This window comes from Mirounga angustirostris, unplaced genomic scaffold, assembly GCF_029215605.1.
Source record: "Mirounga angustirostris isolate CCGP_5_RB_7025 unplaced genomic scaffold, mMirAng1.0.hap1 SCAF_6, whole genome shotgun sequence".
Lineage (NCBI taxonomy): Eukaryota > Metazoa > Chordata > Mammalia > Carnivora > Phocidae > Mirounga > Mirounga angustirostris.
Window position 1 is genome coordinate 75,855,509 of NW_026991714.1, and position 18,832 is coordinate 75,874,340.

The 18,832-nt window shown below is 48.7% G+C and overlaps 1 protein-coding gene across 18 annotated transcripts in view; it reads right to left on the minus strand.

Annotated features, from left to right (window-relative positions):
- The window catches only part of SGMS1 (sphingomyelin synthase 1), a 265,936-nt gene that overhangs the window by 163,306 nt on the left and 83,798 nt on the right, over nt 1-18,832 (minus strand). For 15 of the 18 annotated variants that reach the window (XM_064594560.1, XM_064594553.1, XM_064594557.1 and 12 more), the window contains one exon: nt 14,055-14,144. The exons of the other annotated variants lie outside the window; for them this stretch is intronic. The gene's annotated coding sequence lies outside the window, so the exon portion shown is untranslated. The remainder of the gene's footprint in view (nt 1-14,054; nt 14,145-18,832) is intronic. 18 annotated transcript variants of the gene reach the window in all.

An 18,832-nucleotide genomic window follows, 5' to 3' on the forward strand; every position in this document is an offset into this window, starting at 1 on the left:
CTGCAGGCACAGGCCAGCCCTGCCCGCCTCTAATCATTCCCGCCATACCCGCCCCCTTCCCAGAGCTCACTAGCCTTCCTTCAGTTTCTCTAACGTGCCTAGCTCCTTTCTGCCCCAGGGCCTTTGCTGGTGTCCCTTCAGCCTGGGGAGACCTTCCCCATCTCCCCAGCATCCCTCCCTGTCATCCCTGCAGCTCACAGTCACTGCCAGGTGGCTTTCCTGACCCGCATCCCTGCAGATTGTACAGTACACATCTCCGATGCCCCGTTTCTGCGATTCAAGATCTGTCCCGCCCCAGGAAGCTCCCAACCATCTCCATGGCAAGAACCACCTCAGCTGAACTCACTCTGGCATCTCCAGTGCGTCAAAAACAGCAGAGTTCAAAAACTACTTGGGAAGAGACTTCGCCTTCGCCTTAGCTCCCCTGTGCTCTCTGTCCAGGAGAACGCACTGTTGCATTTTCACACTGTGTCGTCTACACCTCGCGCCCTCCGGTCCTAGTAACAGGCTGTGATGAAATAATGAGGTCCCAAGTGGGTCCGCTCTCAGTTTCACCGCATGTGACAGGGTCAGCCTGTCACGGGAAGCCCAGCAAGCAGAAGTGTCCACTCCTGGAGCCTCACAGCCCAGGACAGACAGTCCTCCAGGAGCCAGTGAAAAGGAGCTAGAGGAACAGCAGGCCCTGGGGAGACAGGACGTCCTGCCAGTACACAGTTATCAGACTTTTAAAAAATCAGAGCTAGGGGAGCCACTCACTCCGGCAGGACATAAAACACCTGCACACAGCCCGTGGTTCCCACGTGAGTGGCAGCCTCCATCTGCCAGCTGGACACCAACCAGGCCAAGTGTGTTGCTCGCACGTGCGCCCGCTTACCCCAACTGCACCCCTGCAAGAGCCACGTGACCCAACCCCCCTCGGACCAGCAGGGAAGACGAGGACGTCATGGGTTCAGGCTCGCAGAGCTCTTAACTGCTGCGACCCACGAACGAGAAGCAGCCCTGTCAGACTCCAAAATCTCGGCAAAGCACAGTGATCAGCGCGCGGTATCCCCATACCACAAGGGGCTTTACCAAGTGCGGGCTCCGCTGCTTGAGCCCAAGGCCCCCGCCGACGGGCCCAGAGAGCGGCCGTGATCGGCACGAGGTCACACAGCCGAAGACTCCATCCCTGTCCCTCCGTCAGGACCTCCCCTCGCAGGAGGTCCCTGAGACCCTCAGCATACACACCCCACGTCTAGCTGGCCTAAGGAACCCCGTAACATTATGAAGACCCTACGGAAGCTTCTAGAGAGGAGCCAAAGCAAAACAGAAGGACCTTATCCCTCTCCTTTCTTGCAGCTGCCCCTGGGCTGAGCCTACACAGGCAGCCCCTGCCCTGCACGCCCATGCAGCCCTGCTGAGCCCGAAGCCTGGGGACACCGAGGCTCAAGAGGGAACCAGCCAGGGCCCTGACACTCCTGTCCAGAACACCGCTCCCTCGGGAGTGGCAATCAACACAACTTTGCTCGCACGATCCCTTCTGTACAAGAGAGGGGAGGAAGGCCTGAGCTGGCAGGGGGAGGGGGGGGTCACCTGTACCCAAATCAGTTTACTGTGGCATCCAACCGCCTCTCACTCTTCCCCAAATTAGCCGGCTCACGGCCACCAGCCACCACAGGGCCTGCCAGGCCAGACCACGCTGGCAGTGATGTGTGCTTAGAGCTCTCTTGGAGCAACGGGCCTAAATGGCCTCATGCCATCCTCAGGGGCTTTGACCCCAATACACTAAGTGCCCAAGTGGCACCTCCCAGGAGAACTTCTGTTCTGACCAGGGGCTCCAGACCGCAGCTCAGAGGGAGACGGGATGGGGCCAGCTGAAGCCCCACGACAGATCCCATCAGGGATGGCCCCCCACCCCCATCCCGGCACAAGCCCCCAGCCCAGCCACTCAGCCAAGAGTCCCTGGCCACCTCGGGCTTCGGACCACGCAGGGTGCCGTGTGCAATGCTCTACCTAAAACCGTAACCATGGGGCGCCTGGCTGGCTCAGTCGGTGGAGCATGCGGCTCTTGATCTCCGTGTCATGAGCTGGAGCTCCATGCTGGGTGTAGAGATGACTTAAATAAATAAAGTTTAAGGAAAAAAAAAAACAGAGTTGCTCATCCAGTGAGTTTTTAAGTAAAAATCACATAAGAATGTCCGTAAGAGCCCCTCAAACATTTGAAGAGCGTAACAATCTAGGAAAATTAAAAGACCCACCATTCTGCTGCCCACACTTGAGGACCGAGATATAGGGTACAGAAGGGGCCCCCAGCGTCCTTGACACGGACGGTGTCCCCAGCGTTGGCAGGTCAGTTGCAGTCTGCGGACTGAGCCTCGATGGCTCACTTCCCTCCTCAACAAACGGGTCAACAACAGCTCGCGCGTGTCACAGTGAGACAGCAAATGAGAAAGAGGAAGTCAGTCCACTAGCACGTGAACGGCCCCAAATAAACCGTAAGTGAATGCTTGCTTCCTTCCCTAACGCGCTTGAAGAACTCCCTCTCTTCATCAATATTCCTCTGCCCTTTGATTAATCCCTCATAGTCTTCTTTCAACATTAACAACCCACAGACACTTTTATTCCAGCAATTCAGTATATCTTTCCTACGGACATGTGTGGAAAAATATGTCAGGATATACATCCGATGATGGTCACTCCAGCATTGGTTGTGACCTTCAAAAAAAAAAAAAAAGTAATACCAGCTAACTAGAATACTCTTGTCGAGCTTTAAAGGTGGGTGCTAATAAAAGGAATGAAGTTTAAGGTATACAACTTGACATACTGATCAAATGGATAAAAATAAATTTTGTATACTAGCTTTGGTGTCCAAATAGTATACCAGCAGGGAGGGAAAAAAAAAGAAGGGTGGGAGGAGATAGGGGACAAAGTAATGCCCCCATGTTCACATCCTAACCCCCCCACCCCGGGATTGTAAATACATTAGCTCACACGGCAAAAGGGGCTTTGCAGATGGCTCAATTGAGGATACTAAGGTGGCATGAGTATCCAGGATTCTCCAGTGGGCCCTATCTAATCATATGGGGCCTTAAAATCAGAGACCCTGTCCTGGGTTTGATGACAGAGGAGTGGTCACAGACACAATGGAGGAAGAGGCCACAAACCAAAGAAAAGTGGCAGAAGGCGGGCAAGACCTGAAGCCTCTGACAGGTTGATTTTAACCCAGTGTTGAGACCCACATCGGGCTCCTGATCCACAGAAGCATAAGATAATCCATGTGTGCTTCACAACATAAATGTTATGGTAGTTAAGGACGACAGCAAGAGAAACAGATGCGGAGGGGAAAAGGCGGTAAATGACATAATTTTATATCTTTTTGGACACTCTGAATATTTACTATAAATGCAATGCTTTTATTTTAACTCTTAGGTAGGCACGGAGGGAAGGAAGAAATTCTTTGCCTAGTGTTCAGGTTATGACTCCCTGACTGCAAGAGGTTTCATATTTCTCAATGAAGTTGGAGAAAAAAATTAATAAAAAAAATAATAATAAAAGGCTTCCCCACAGCACTCAGCTCCTTCTGCCTGAACGGCCCCGGCTTTCTCTTTCCTGCACCAGACCAAATCCTACCTACACATCAAGGCCCACCTCAAGCAGTCACCCCTCGGGTCTGGGCCTCCTCCCCCGGGGTATCCGCCGTGGCGGGATTTACGGGGCTGTGCGGGGCCTGGCAGAGCCTGGGGGATGGGGAGCTCCCGGACCAGGACCTGCGCCAACCAACCGCTCCCTCCTAACAGGAGGATGATTAGTAAGGGCTTGCCTGACAGAAATGATTACTGGATTGCACTAATGCCAAACCAATCTAGGAAGCACCAGTTTCAAATTAACGAGGAGTCTTGGGTGCCTGGGTGGCTCAATTGGTTAAGCGACTGCCTTCAGCTCGGGTCATGATCCTGGAGTCCCGGGATCGAGTCCCGCATCGGGCTCCCGCTCGGCGGGGAGTCTGCTTCTCCCTCTGACCCTCCCCCCTCTCATGTGCTCTCTTTCATTCTCTCTCTCTCAAATAAATAAATAAAATCTTAAAAAAAAATTAACGAGGAGTCTTCTGCTGGGAAAAACCTGTTGTCATCCAATAGGCATTACCCACCTGTCTGCTTCGCCAGCAGGCCCTGGACCTGTCACTCCCCGAAATCACAGCCAAGCGTTCACTGTGTAAATCTCCTTTCAAAATCAGCTTTTGACTTTGATTTACAAAGGCTGTTGATTATCGAGAGACACTGCTTCACAGCTCCAGATCTTCTCATTTCCCGTCTGAATCTTCCAGTTCTGGCTGCCAACTCTTGGGAGTTATATTTAAATTAGACTACGGGCAGTCGGGCCGAGATCAGCCCTCCCTCCCCCCACCACACTGAACCTAACGGGACATTTTGTAATCCGTGGGGGGTGGGGAGATCACAGCACAATTACGGCTGAGGTCGAAAACAATGCAAAACCTCATCTGCTCTATTAATGACACTTTTTTAAAAAGATTTTATTTATTTATTTATTTGTGAGAGAGAGAGCGCGCACACAAGCAGGGGGAGCAAGCAGACTCCTCACTGAGTGGGGAGCCCGATGTGGGGCTCGATCCCAGGACCCTGAGAGCATGACCTGAGCCGAAGGCAGACGCTTAACGACTGAGCCACCCAGGCCCCCTATTAATGACACTTTTAGCGTCGAAGGAGCCCGGAGAAGAGACAGAGTGACACCTGATTAAATGTTCACACGGTGACGTGTGCCTCCAATTGTCTCCGCTAACACTCCAACAGAAGCTGTTTTAACCTCCGGGTCTAACAAATACTAGAGCACCCACCTCTGTGGGAATGGTTCGAGTCCAGAGTCCCCAAGAGGCTACACTGCGGCGTCCCGGTGAGCCGCCCTGTACAACGGAGGACCCAGTGCATCCCATCCAATCACAGACAAGCGGCAGACACGGCCATCCTCGTGGGTGTTAAACCAAAGCTCGTCGTTAATTATTTATTTTTGTTGCTGGCGCTGTTTTCGTCTTAAAGTTAGATCTACTCGGGCGTAATTTATGCAGGAACCCATTGTTTTCAGGGCACAGCTCTCTGACTTTTGTCCAAACCACAGAGTCATGTAATCAGCTCCACCATCAAGATACAGAACATTTCATTCATTCCAAAGAGCTCCCTATGCCCTCTGTAAGTCCATCCTCCCTGCCCGTTCACGACCACTCATCTGTCTTCTGACCTTGTCCTCCAGCCTTGTCCAGAACGTCACGAGACATGGGATCACACAGCATGGACCCTGGAGAGGCACACAGGATGTACCTTTTTGAGTTTGGCTTCTTTCCCAAAACGTATAATGCACATGAGACTCATTCCAATAACTGTGTGTCCCTGTCACTGCTGAGTTAGCATTCCATTGACAGACGTCCCAGCTCACGCGCCCACCACTAGTTGAAGGAGGATTTAGTGTTTCCCAGTTTGGGGCAGTCGTGAATGAAGCCGTTAGAAACGCTGAGGAGCTGGGGAGACACATTAAGACCCTGCTCTTGGCCCTGAACTAGTCGGGCCTCCTGCACATAGAACGCATTCACGTTTACTAATTAAGGTAGGCACTCCCACATCAAAACACTATTTCTTTTGCAATCTTAATTGTATTACAATTATTTGAAAGTATCAGAAAATTATTTCAGCCCATACTTTCAAAACCACTAGCTGTTGGAATAAATGACTACACGGCTTGTAACCACAGCCTTCTCTTAGCTAGCACCGTGATTTTTGCCGCCTGTCGGCAGACTGGGAACCAGTGGTCATGACCGTAAGCCCTCTGAAGAGAAGAGGGGAAGGCACGGCAGCCAGACACACTCTCCCCTTCTGGAAGACCCAGCGAATCTCAGGGATAGCTGGTGTGGCGTGGAGAACCACCAGGTAATCATGCCCGAAATATATTCAAAAACTAACGGGTCACCCTTCCACTGGTTTCACTTACAATTTCTCTATCGTGCCCAATCACGGGTAACCAATGCTATCATGACGATGCTGGGTGCTGAAGACCCTGAGCTGTGCGCTGCAAGTTGCTAAGGACCGGCAGGTCTCCGGTCCCACAAGTTCAAGTTACACCAAAGTGCTTTCAGTCTCTCTGTTTTCACTACAGATTCCACTGAAAAACAGCGAAGCAAGGAAAATTGCTCTTCTCAGCTCCAGCTCAGAAAGCTCACCAGACACCGGTGTGGGCCTCTGGCCCCCAAAGCACCCACCCCGGTGGGGCTCCCCGACAAGGGCATCTTCCCCCGACATGTGCTCTAGGCTCTAAAGTTACCGTCTATGCCGCTTCTGCACTGCCCTCCATCCCACGCCAAAACTCCCCTTCCCGGCCAGTTCATCTGGCAAATGGACAATCCAAGGCATGAAAGACACAAAGTTGCTCCCACCCCAGGGGTTTGGGATAATAGTTCAAGACCACACATTAAGATGTAAAAGTATCTCCCAAGCTCTCACTAGCCCAAAACGTATTACAATAATTGACTTAAAGATGAGGACAGCGCTAAGAATGCATTAAACACAGTCATCAATTAGTGAGATCGATACTGAGCCTTATATTAAGCTCAAAATTAAGCCACTTAAGCCCCAACCATTTTAACTGTATTTGTACACATCTTTTAAAAATATAAGCTTTGGGGGCGCCTGGGTGGCTCAGTTGGTTAAGCGTCTGTCTGCCTTTGGCTGGGATCAAGTCCAGAGTTGGGTTCCTTGCTCAGCAGGGAGCCTGCTTCTCCCTTTCCCTCTACCCCTCCCCGCTGCTCGTGCTCTCTCTCACTCAAATAAATGAATAAAATCTTTAAAAAAAGAAAATAGGGGGCGCCTGGGTGGCTCAGTTGGTTAAGCGACTGCCTTCGGCTCAGGTCATGATCCTGGAGTCCCGGGGTCAAGCCCCGCATCCGAGCCCTGCATCCGCATCCTGCTCCTTGCTCAGTAGGGGGTCTGCTTCTCCCTCTGACCCTCCCCCCTCTCATGTGCGCTCTTTCTCTCATTCTCTTTCAAAAACAAAACAAACAAACAAACAAAAAAAAAAACAAGGGGCGCCTGGGTGGCTCAGTTGGTTGAGCGACTGCTTTCGGCTCAGGTCATGATCCTGGAGTCCCTGGATCGAGTCCCGCATCGGGCTCCCTGCTCGGCGGGGAGTCTGCTTCTCCCTCTGATCCTCTCTCTCTCTGTCTCATTCTCTCTCTCAAATAAATAAATAAAATCTTTAAAAAAAATATCTATATATATAAGCTTTGGAGCACACATATTCCTAGCTGCTCTTTCACATCAGAAACTGGAATGGGTAATTCCTCGGCCACGGAACCCTGCCAGGGATCAGTAGGAACTGTTTACAGAATGACCCAGAGGAAATGTCACACCCCCGTATTTTCAAACCCACGAAGAATAACTGTGAATCAAAGCTAGTCTGAATCTCATTTCAATTCCACATTTCCTCCTACCCAAGGAAAGGAAGCATATTGTTAAGTTCAAAAGACCCAAACACGATATCAAAAAGCTGCCTGTGAGCACCAAACAAAAGATGTCTTATATAATTTATCTACAAATGCTAAAAATGCAATTCACTGCAATTATGCCTCTGCCTACGGACCATTGTGCCCTGTCATAGGTATTTCTAAAGGATGCAGTTGAAGCGAAATGCCCATCTTTCCTGGCAAGAACAGAAACCAACATTTTGGTGATTATCTACCTACTATGTGCATCAAACTCCGATATAATAAGAATTTGAGGCTCCTATATATCCCTTAATGTCCATTCTCCCTTTCTTTCTTAATAACAGAACCCCCACTTTTGTAACTGGCGCCTAGCATAAGAACCATAGCTCCCAGTGTCTTCTGCAGCTAGGTGTGGCCATGGGGCGACATTCTAGCCTGGAAGTTCCCAAAGTGGGTCTGGGGACCCCTGGGAGACCCCACGCCCCTTTTAGGTAATCCATGGGGCCAAAACTATTTTAATAATAACACTAAGATACGATTTGCCTCTTTAATGCTCACTCTCTCGTGAGCATACGGGGGAGTTTTTAGAGGCTATGTGGCATCTGATACCACAACAGACTGAAGGCAGAAGCTGGTGTGAGCGTCCAGCTGTCTCCTATTAAGGCAGAATTAAAGAGATTTACAAAATGTAAAGCAGTGCTAGTCTTCTCACTACTAGTTAGAAAATTTTATTTTCCCCAAAAAAGTAATTTATGCCAACCTATAATGGTTCATTATTTTTAAATGAATTATCTTTTTAAATTTAAATTTAATTCAATGGCAGCTTAAAATATTTTAAATTTAAATTTAACTTAATTAAATGATGGCTTAAAAAAACACAAATTATTTTATAGTTCTGGAGGTCAGAAGTCTAAGAACAAGTCTTATGGGGCCAGCATGAAGGTGTTGGTAGAACTGAGTTCCCCCCTGGCCTTTCCCAGAGGTCGCCTGGGCTCCTTGGCTCATGAGCCCCTCCCTTCCAGCAATGGCAAGACCTCAATCTCTGCTTCCATCCTCCTGACTCCCTCCTGCCTCCCCTTATAGGGACCCTGGTGATTACCTGGTTACACCAGATCATTCAGGATCCTCTCCCCATCTCAAGATCCTTAACTTAAGCACATCTGCAGTCTCTCTTGCCATGTAATAAGGTAACATATTCACAGGTTCTGGGCATTAGGATGGGGACATCTTTGGGGGCCATTTTTCTGCCTACGGTAAAATGCGAGATATAACGCACATAAGTGAAACTCTTTGGGGCCCTCAATTGTATTTAAGAGTATAAAGGGTTTCTTAAGAGCAAAACATTTGAGAACGACTGTTCCAGCACAGGAACAGATTAAGGTAGTTATCAGGTGGGAAAATAAAACCCAGAAAAAGCTAAGTCATCAACCAAAGTCATAAAGACCGTGAACAGAACTTCAGCTTGAACTCAGGTTGTCTGGCTACCAATGAACCTAGTATGACTCCCTCTAGGCCATGCTGTCAACCCCATACACCCCGACTGAGAAAAAGACAAATAAAAGTCATTCTGTGGGCATTTCTGTGGGCATCAAATAAAGGGTATGACAACAAGCATTTGGATGTGAATTTGCTGAGTGGGAGGGAGGTCAAGTTAAAGAAGGTGCCAAAAATAAGCCTGCTTTTCAAAACCTTATTTAGAAATAGACAAGTTCATTACCTCATGTGGGAAAGGAGGAAAATGCTATGAATGGCCAAGTGTCCTGTCCTGAGTCAGAGGAGAAGCCAACCATTCATGGTCTAGACAAGCCCAGTTAGGGCCAAGGTCATGAGACACGGGGCATGGGGCATGACGTGCCACAAAGCACTGCTCGGGGTCACATGACGGGGCCTGATGAGCAGACTCATCTTGACAAGACTGTCAAACCCCAGTTCTTCACACCCTCCCTGAGAAGGACATGTGAGAGCCCGCATTCCTGGGCTGTCTCTCTGCATCACTCTGATAGGACCAGAGTCAAGACTTCGCAGCAAGAAACTGCATTCGGGTGACTGTGTTAAAATCATGCTAATGATCCAAATCTCAGCCTCCCAAGAACACTTGTTCACCGTAAAAGAGGAGAATGGGGAAGTCCAAAGGGCCAGCAGCCGCTCTACCCAGTCACTGCCCGGGCCCAGGAACAAGGGACAGAACGGGGATTCGATCCCTCTCTGCGCGCTCAGGCAGCGTGCGCTCCTGCACGGTGGCTCCTTGGGAAGCACCGGCCACCCCTGGCAGCTCCTCAGCTCTTCTGCATCTCCTGCCCCGCTGCCCGGGAGAAGCTTCTGGAGTGCTCAGCTAACCACACCACTTGGAAAGCGAAAACCTTCCCTAGCGCCTGAACTGACAGCCAACAAGAACCCAAAACATGAGGACACAGACTACGTAACTGCTGTCCACGGGAGGAAAAGCCACAGAATCATCTGATGCTTCTGGTTTCCAAGGAAAAGCACAGAGCCACTCCTTTAGAGTATTTCTAGCCACAGAGTGCAGCGTTTCCCGAGAATGTTTCCAGTGCCTGCCTTTTTATGATTACACTGGTGTTACAAAAATCCTCCCTGCAACCTACAGAGCATGAAGATGTTCTGGAGCAGACACGCCTCCCAAAGCACTCCCATGCCAAAGCTGTAACCCACACACACCTGTCAAGTGCAGCAGCCCACAGGTGATGATTCTGCTGTAGAATGAATTAAAAAACTATGAAATCAGCAATCTCGGTTGGCATCCATTTTGAAACAAAACCTGTTTTCATGTGCTGATGCCCAAGGCAACTTGACGTTTTACAGATCAAAGACATGCTGTTTTCTGTGCCGATTAAGGGAACATGCAATGTAAGGACAGGGGGGTTTGGGGAGACAACGCCTCTTCTAATTCACAATGGTAAACACCTGTTTTCTGCACTCCACGGGAGGGAGAAAGGCATCCACAGGCAGAGATCCACAACTAAATCTTTTATACCCAGGATTCTGGATAAAAAGAAAAATGACACTCTAACAGTAGACACGGAGAAGCAGTGAATAAGAACTCTGTGCTTATGAATTATTCCAAAAGTAGAGATTTGAATTTCCAAAGAAGGGAATATTAGTAAATTAACCAGAATTAGTGCATTAGTAGATTAACTAGGAAAAAAAACAAACAACCCAACACAGGCAAAAGTTTAAGGCCATAGTATGTGATGTGAGTGTCAATATGGATTAGCGAGCTCTCAAGGAGATCGCTACCGTGCTAGCCTGTAGCCATGAGTAAAACAAAGTAATGTACCAGTAAAGTTCTAAGAGTTGAAGAAAACTGATAAAGGGTACATACAGAAAACTGACTGTGAAGTATTGCTTGGGTACTACTAATTTAGTAATTACGGTGGACTAGGTATTTGAAGGGCCCATCTGCTATGCTGGAAATAGGTTCTGAATAAATTAATTTTGGGAATACTTTCTAGTACACTGGCTAGCTCCAGCTAGAGAAACGAACACCAGGAAGACATGGCAGGGACAGTGCACTGAAATCTGAGCAAGGAAGAGAGCGGCAGTTGCTGTGGAGGCCAGGTGAATACCAGCAATGGGATGGGGCATCCAGACCCTCTGCTTTCTGCAGGGAGGGAAAACCCAACCAGAGACCAGGATTCCCAAAGGAAACGAACATGGTCCTGACTCTGTAGCACCCCCCTGGCTCCGAGAACAAACACACACAAATTTCAACAAGACCTCAGGATTCTGCCATATAATTATCAAACAAATATGACCACACAATCAAAGCTCACCATGGACACTAGGTAACAAGCCACAAACACAGATTTACTGGCATTATCCGATACAGAATATGGAACACTCTCTTTGGTGTTGCTTACAGACATGAAAGATGGAGGTGGAAAAAAAATGAGCAAGCAAAAAAAGAGACCACTAAATATATTCAGCAGATTGGAAGCAGAAATTGAGCTTTTCAAGATGAAGAAATAGGGGGCCTCGGTGGCTCAGGTGGTTAAGCATCTGCCTTCGGCTCAGGTCATAATCCCAGGGTCCTGGGATCAAGCCCATCATCAGGCTCCCTGCTCAGTGGGTGGCCTGCTTCTCCCTCTCACTCTGCTCATGCTCTCTCTCTCTCAAATAAATTAAATACTTTTTAAAAATATTAAGAAATATAATCATTGAAATTAAAAACTCAAAGGATGTGTTAAATAAAAAATTCAACACCACTGAAGAGAAAAGTACTGAACTGGAAGCTAAATCTTAAGAAATTACCTAAAATCAAACAGAAAAAAAGGACAGGGAAGAAAATACCAATTACAAATTAAAAAACACAGAGAAGAAAAAGAGAAGCTCTAACATCTACTTATCAAAACCAGAAGGAGCAAATAGAGTGAGGGGAGAGAGACAGCATTCAGAGCATTAATAGCTGGGAAATTTTCAGAGCCAATGAATGGTATGAATCTACAGATACACGACACACAGCAAATACAAACAGTATAAAAACCAGAAAGCCGCACACAGACACAGGGCAGGGAGACTGCAGGGCCCCGATGACAAGTAAGTGATCTCAAAATAAGCTAAGCCATTTACCAAAGAATGACGATGAAAGACCTACCGTGGTTTCCCAAGAGAAACAACGAAAGCCGTAGGACGATGAGCAGTATGTTCACGATGCTGCCAGACAGTGGCTGTCAGCTAAGAACTGGGACAGCAACATGAACACATGTTCACATAAACCAAAGTCGAAAGAAGCTACCACTCAGTGATTCTGAGAGAAGACAATTCTGAAGGAGGCACCTCTCACCAGGGGAAAGGTACAGGATGGAGGAAGGGAAGAGATGCAAGACATGGTGGAAATATGAAATTAAACATAGCATCTCTAACGGGTAACCATAGTCTGACGTGTCCGGCAAAACACAGAACTGAAACACAGAAAGGAAGGCATGAGAACAGAAGGAGACACTGTTCACTAGGTGTCCTACAAGTTCATACTACTCTGAGAGGGGAGAGCAACAACTTAACTACGGATTGACTTCAAAACCATGAAGCATGCACAGTGTACTTTCAGGGTAATCACCGAAGGACAGAAACGGAATGCATTCCAAACCCGCAGAGAAAAGAACACTGAATGAGAACACAAATCAACAAAAACTTCAACCAATCAATCAAAACAAACAAAAAAAAGATTAGCAATGAAAATGAACCAAACACATATAGTTAAGGGAGTACTAGACAGTATTTCAAAAAACAAAACCAAAAAAAAAAAAAACCAGAAACGAAGAAAAGCGCCATTAGCCATACAATAAAAGACTGAAAATTTTGTCTACATTAAAATCACAAACTCTGTTCTCCAAAGTATAGTAAAAAGAAAAATGCTCAACCTCACTATTAATCAGGAAAATGCAAACTAAGACCAAGTGATATACTATCTTATACCCATTAGACTGGCAACAAAATACCCAATTTTGGAAGGAAGTGGAGCAACAGATAAAATGTGATAGATTTTTTTTTAGAAGATTTTATTTATTTATTTTTGCGAGAGAGAGAACACAAGCCGGGGGGGAGGGGGGCGGTGCAGAGGGAGAAGCAGGCTCCCCGCTGAGCAGGGAGCCCGATGTGGAGCTCGATCCCTGGCCTCATGACCTGAGCTGAAGGCAGATGCTTCACCGACTGAGCCCCCCAGGTTCACATGCAACAAGTGAATGTGAACAACACAACTGAGTAAATGTAACCTGCAGAATGCTATGTGCAATATACCCTTCTTATCCAGCCTGAAAACAAGCAACACAAAGCACTCTCCTGTTTGCGTATGTACACAGAGATGGGAACTGTGTTTCAGGATGCCAAGCAACCAGCACCAGGAAGAGCGCAATCCCATGCAGGGGATTTTCACTCTTGGTCAAGACTGTTTCTCAACACAAGCAATGGTGTGCTGGTCTGGTTCTGGAGCAAACCCTTCACGTCATGGCAGGCCGGCAAGCCCGATGACACAGCCCCAGGCCGTCCAAGTGCAGAGCAGAGCGCACGCTGGGTAGCCACAATCTTCCCAGATAGAGAGCCTCCATCACAACCAATTCCAGAAAACAGGAAAAGTCCTGGGCCCAAATGGCACCCTAGGCCCCCCGCCCCTGGAACCTTCCCTCATAATTTCTTCTACAAGCAATTATATGACAAGGTATAGTTTCAGTTAAAGGTGAAAAATGGTGTAGACTCAGGAGAGATTTTCCTGAATCCTGAATCCAGATGGCCCTTTTTCCTTTTAAATGTCCTGATTTATTACGTGACTTGAGAACTCACAACACCCTTTCCATCATCTTCAGCGACCCTGGCAGATGCTACTCCTTGGGCCCTTCGTTTCCCACATGTCTACACCCTGGCCCGTGTTGCCTTCCCAGTCCAATCCTGTCTCCTTCCTTCCCCAAACCAGACTTGGCCTTCCCTGGGCTGATGTTGAGCTGGGGCCCCTCGAAGGCCTAGAGGGCCCCTCCATGCAGCAGAGCCTCATGTACAATCACAGAACAAAGCAGGAGTGACTCTGGGGAACTTCAGATCCATGACATGTCTGCAAATGGATAAAAGGTGGAGTCTGACTTACGTGTTGTCTTTCATACACTCTCTGCTATGCTCCTACTTCACTGCTCTCGAAATTCAGAAGATCTATAGCTCTTCGGTCACTGGAGCTTGCCTGGAATAATAAGGACAGGAAATGAGAAAGGAGGCAACTAGAAGGAACCAAAGGGCCCACTGGGGAAGGAAACTCTCTTGTGCCATCATTCTTGACATTTAAAAGGGAAAAGGGCCACCAGAAGTAAAGAAAATCTCCATCAACCTCCAGTCAAAGCCATTTTTCGTCGTTAACCAAAACTATTAATAGTAATTTTTTTAAAAGATTTTACTTATCTGACAGAGAGAGACACAGCAAGAGAGGGAACACAAGCAGGGGGAGTGGGAGAGGGAGAAGCAGGCTTCTCACAGAGCAGAGAGCCCAATGCGGGGTTCGATCCCAGGACCCTAGGATCATGACCTGAGCCGAAGGCAGACGCTTAACAACTGAGCCACCCAGGCGCCCCTATTAATAATAATTTAATGCTTTCAGAAGAAATCTTCGTTATTTACAAAGACCTTTCACACACACTTTTTTTTTTAATTTGAGCCATAGACTTTGAGAATAGGCAAGTATCATTTTAAATGCAGCAGCTGACGTTCCCTCATAGAGGAACGAGAACCACCTGGACCATTCCAACCCTCTTCCATGACACCAAATCGTAATAGGAGGGTTTCAACCTGAAAAGCAGTATTATTATTTCTCCTTGCACTGCATATACTTTCTCAGCCAACAGACACAGAAATGGCTTTGCCTGTTGAGTGACAAAGTGACGGTCATAGGATTAAATGTTTATTTACCACAGGAAACTCAGGAGGTAGAACATGCACACCAGAATAGTTAAGAAATGCGCGTATCTTGTCCACACACCCTCCTTTTCTCTTTAAGTCATAGTTATAACAGCTGGGCTGCTTCTTTTCTTTTTAACTTTTTATTTGGAAATAAGTTCGAGCTTACAGAAAAGTCACGGAACAGTAATAGTACAAAGAACGCCAAGTACGCCTCACTCAGATGCCCCTACCACCACCCAGCAGCCATGGACCTGACCACTCACTCGCTGCAGACTCGCTACGGACACACACAGCGTCGATTCTGGGCCGGGGGAGGTACGTTCCAGGCGTCATGGCGCTTCACCTCTAAACACTTCAGAATGGGGATATCCCCAGATGGCGGTAAACCCAGTACTTTACCGCCATCTTCAATTAACCCCACGATGCGCTTCATGGAGACTCTTTCCCCCAATTCAGGATCCAGTCCAGGGGCAGGCGTATAGCATTTAGCTGCATTATTCCGAAACACACAGCTTGCTTTGGTCTTTCATGGCCTTCGCAGTTCAGATTAGTATCCCCCATCTCTTTTGTATTAATAAAGCATTTCTGTTTTGACTTGTCTGACGTTTCCTCATGATTCAATTCAACCAGAAACCACTGAGGTGATGCGTTCTTCTCCAGGGGTCTCATCTGAAGGTGCGGGAGGCCCACCTGCCCCTCCTTGGCCGCCCAGGCCAAGTGCTGTCCAATTTCTCCGGTAAAAAATTATTTTTTCTCTTGAAGCTAATACGTCACCAGGGAGGAGATACTGTAAGGCCAGGAAAAGACCTTGCCCCTCATCAAAATGCCCCCTAGGTCTCGCGTCCATCGCTGACCTGTGCGGCCACGGCCGCTCCGACACCCTCCACATTACCCTTCGTTACTCGGTACCTTATTGTTTGCTCACCTCTTTGTCCATTTGTGGCCACACAGGAAGTTCTAGTTTTTCAATAATTGATCATGTTTATCCTGCCGCGTATGATTTATCTCTGTGCTACACCGTCTTGGTGCTCAACCTACCTCAGATCTAGCCGGCAGGCACCCCCTTAAACCTACCTCCTTTATCTGTGCAACGCGCCACCCCACCATTGTCTTATTTTCCTAACTTTTCTTTCCTTCCTTTCTGGCATTGAAAGAGCTGGGCTCCTGTTGTGCTTGCCCTGTCTCTGCCCTGCATGCACTCACTCCTCCAAAGTCCTGGCTCCTGGCGGGGAGGAGGGCGTAGGCACTGGCTGCTTCCCCCGTCTGCGGTTCGGCTCATGGACCAGCCACATTTCCTGCTTCTTCGCCGTCATAAGGTGGGCAGTTAGAGGGGGTTCCGTTTGATCCAGAGGGCAGCTAAGTCATCGGCAGACCAGCTCAGTCATGGGAGGCTTGGTGGAGACCGGGGTGTTTGAGCCGTGCCCTCCCGGGCTCTACCCCCACGGGAGGGCGAGCCCAGCAGCCGCGGCTCGCCTTTCCCTCTCCATGGTTTCAACATTCAGGGATGCTTCAGGAACACGGGCTGCTCTACCAGAAGGGGGAAGAATCAAGACACTGAGCATACAGTGAAGGCTCTTTATTTAAACATTTCAAAGAACCCCTCCTGCTAACGACGTTTCTTAGAAGTGCATGTGTTTACTTGCACTGCAACACGGTGGCGGGAGAGATGCTCTCTAGCCATCTGGCAGACTCTGAACAAAATGCCAGGGAAATGGCTCTATTCCTTCCGGGAGGCTGACCGTCACTTCAGATGCCAGTTGGCTGTCACTCGGACATGAATCGACACTTACTTCCACAACCCTTCCTCCAGGGGCATACCAAACCACTCCAGGCTGCCAAAGAAAGAAAACGTAGTTGCTACTCTTCATTCTTTGTGTTTACGTGCATGTACTTAGGGGTGGGGAGAAGAGTCCTCTCAAGAGAAATCACCTTCTAGTGCATTTACATTCCGCCTCCTAACCACTGATGAGAAAATGAGAAAAACAGTCAAAAAAGGGGTCCCTGGGTGGCTCAGTCGGTTAAGCAGCTGCCTTCGGCTCAGGTCATGATCTCAGGGTCCTGGGATCGAGTCCTGCATGGGGCTCCCAGCTCAGCAGGGTGTCTGCTTCTTCCTCTCCCTCTGCCCGACCCCTGCTTGTATGCATTCTCTCTCTCAAATAAATAAATAAAATCTTCAAAACAAAATAGTCAAAAGAAAAAGAAAAGAAAAAAGAAACAACTCTGAAACCCCAGACACGAAGTTAATCAAAAGGTAATTGTCAGACAAGAGCAGTATTTTCATCACATACAGGAGAAGAGAGGAAAATGGCGAACAGGCCCTTCCCCGCCCAAGCCAGGAGCTCTGGGCCAACAGCACACACACGCGCACAACACCCTCTTCCTACTTCTTGGGCAGACTTTCTCCTTATTAGAAATCCACATGCAGCCTGCCTAATCCAATTTCTCAAAAGGAACATGCCCGCCAAAGGCTTGGCAAGTCCCACCCGGCTGCCTCGGGCTCTACCTCGAGCCGCCGAGAACTTGCAAGCAAGCCCTGTTACACATGTCCACACATTGTGTACCTGTCCTCTTGCCCTCGCACTCTCCAGACAGACCTGTCCCATCAGGACTCTCAGATCTTAATTCTGCCTCCCCGAGTCAGCAGTGCTCAGCACCCTGATCAACCTAACCGTCTGCCCCCCACTTCCCGGAAGCCTCCACAATCTGCCCCCTGCCCAGCTTTGCACACATGTCCCAACGCTGTCCGCCCATCACAGTGAACACCCTGCGGCCATCGCCCTTCACGAGACACCCTGCCCTCCCTTTCTTCTCTTGACTAACTCACGGAGGCCTGACGACCTTGGGGAATTTTTCGTGATCCCCATTCAAAGCTGGGTGAGTGCCCCAAACTTCCTACTCTCACAGCACCTGTGCTCACTTTTAAATAATCAGCCAACATTTGCTGAGCGCCGACGATGTGCTAAGCTACAGGCACCTACCACACATCACGTCACTGCAGGCCCACACTAGGTCCGCAAGGGGGAGGTGGGGACTGGTGCTCTTCCCAGGGACAAACAAATGGCGTGCCGGTTCAAAGATTAAAAGGACCTCTCAGAGGGTAGAATCTGGAGTTCTGTAGAATGAAGTCAAGCCCCTTCTCAAGAAGTTCTTACACTGTGTAACCAACAGGCTCCCCCACTAGGGTAACACGTCAGCTCCGACACATGGCGCAAGTGAGGATCAGTGAAGAGGCAGACACCCACCCACTGGACTCCGTCGGGGCCCCCACGTCGCTGAGCCAATGCCCAGCTGGCCGCAGGCTCTGGACCTGAGCTGAGGGAGGAGCAGGGGCAGGAAAGCCGAGGACAGCTGCCTGGCAAAGGCCCCGCGGACAGTGTCATGAAGAGTGCGGCAGGGAGGAGTATTTCAGGACAGCTCGTCACTCGCCCAGGTTCCCTTCTTCACGCTGCAGACCCTGACTATGCCATCATAAATATCGGCCAGGCTCAAAGCGATCTAAGGGCTCTACTCTCCTGGGGGAAAATGTTTCTTAAAAAAGGGAAAGGATCAAAAGGAGAAGTTGTAGAGCGCCCTGAAACCTAACTCAAAGTGTGAAAGTCACAGGGCACAATTAACCTGGGGAAGAGGAAGCAAGGACGGGGCCACGGTGGGACATCACGTTAAGCACCACCTGGCCAAGAGCAATGGACAGCATTTTTCCATTCCTGCCAAAGACAGAGCACAGCAATCAGTTTTAACCTACAGTATGAGAATTTGGCTTCAATATGAAGATTTTCCCCAAAGCAAGAATTTTTAACTAAGGAATATGGCGTCTGTGTCCCATGGCATGACCACACTTCAATTACCAGCATGCAGAGCTCCCATATCGGTGCTCAGATAGCACTGGGATCCATGATTCCGCCTCACGGAAGCTGCGATCGTACAGACAACACAGGGTTCATGGAGTGCTTTACTGTAAGCTGGAAGTCACCCGGGGGA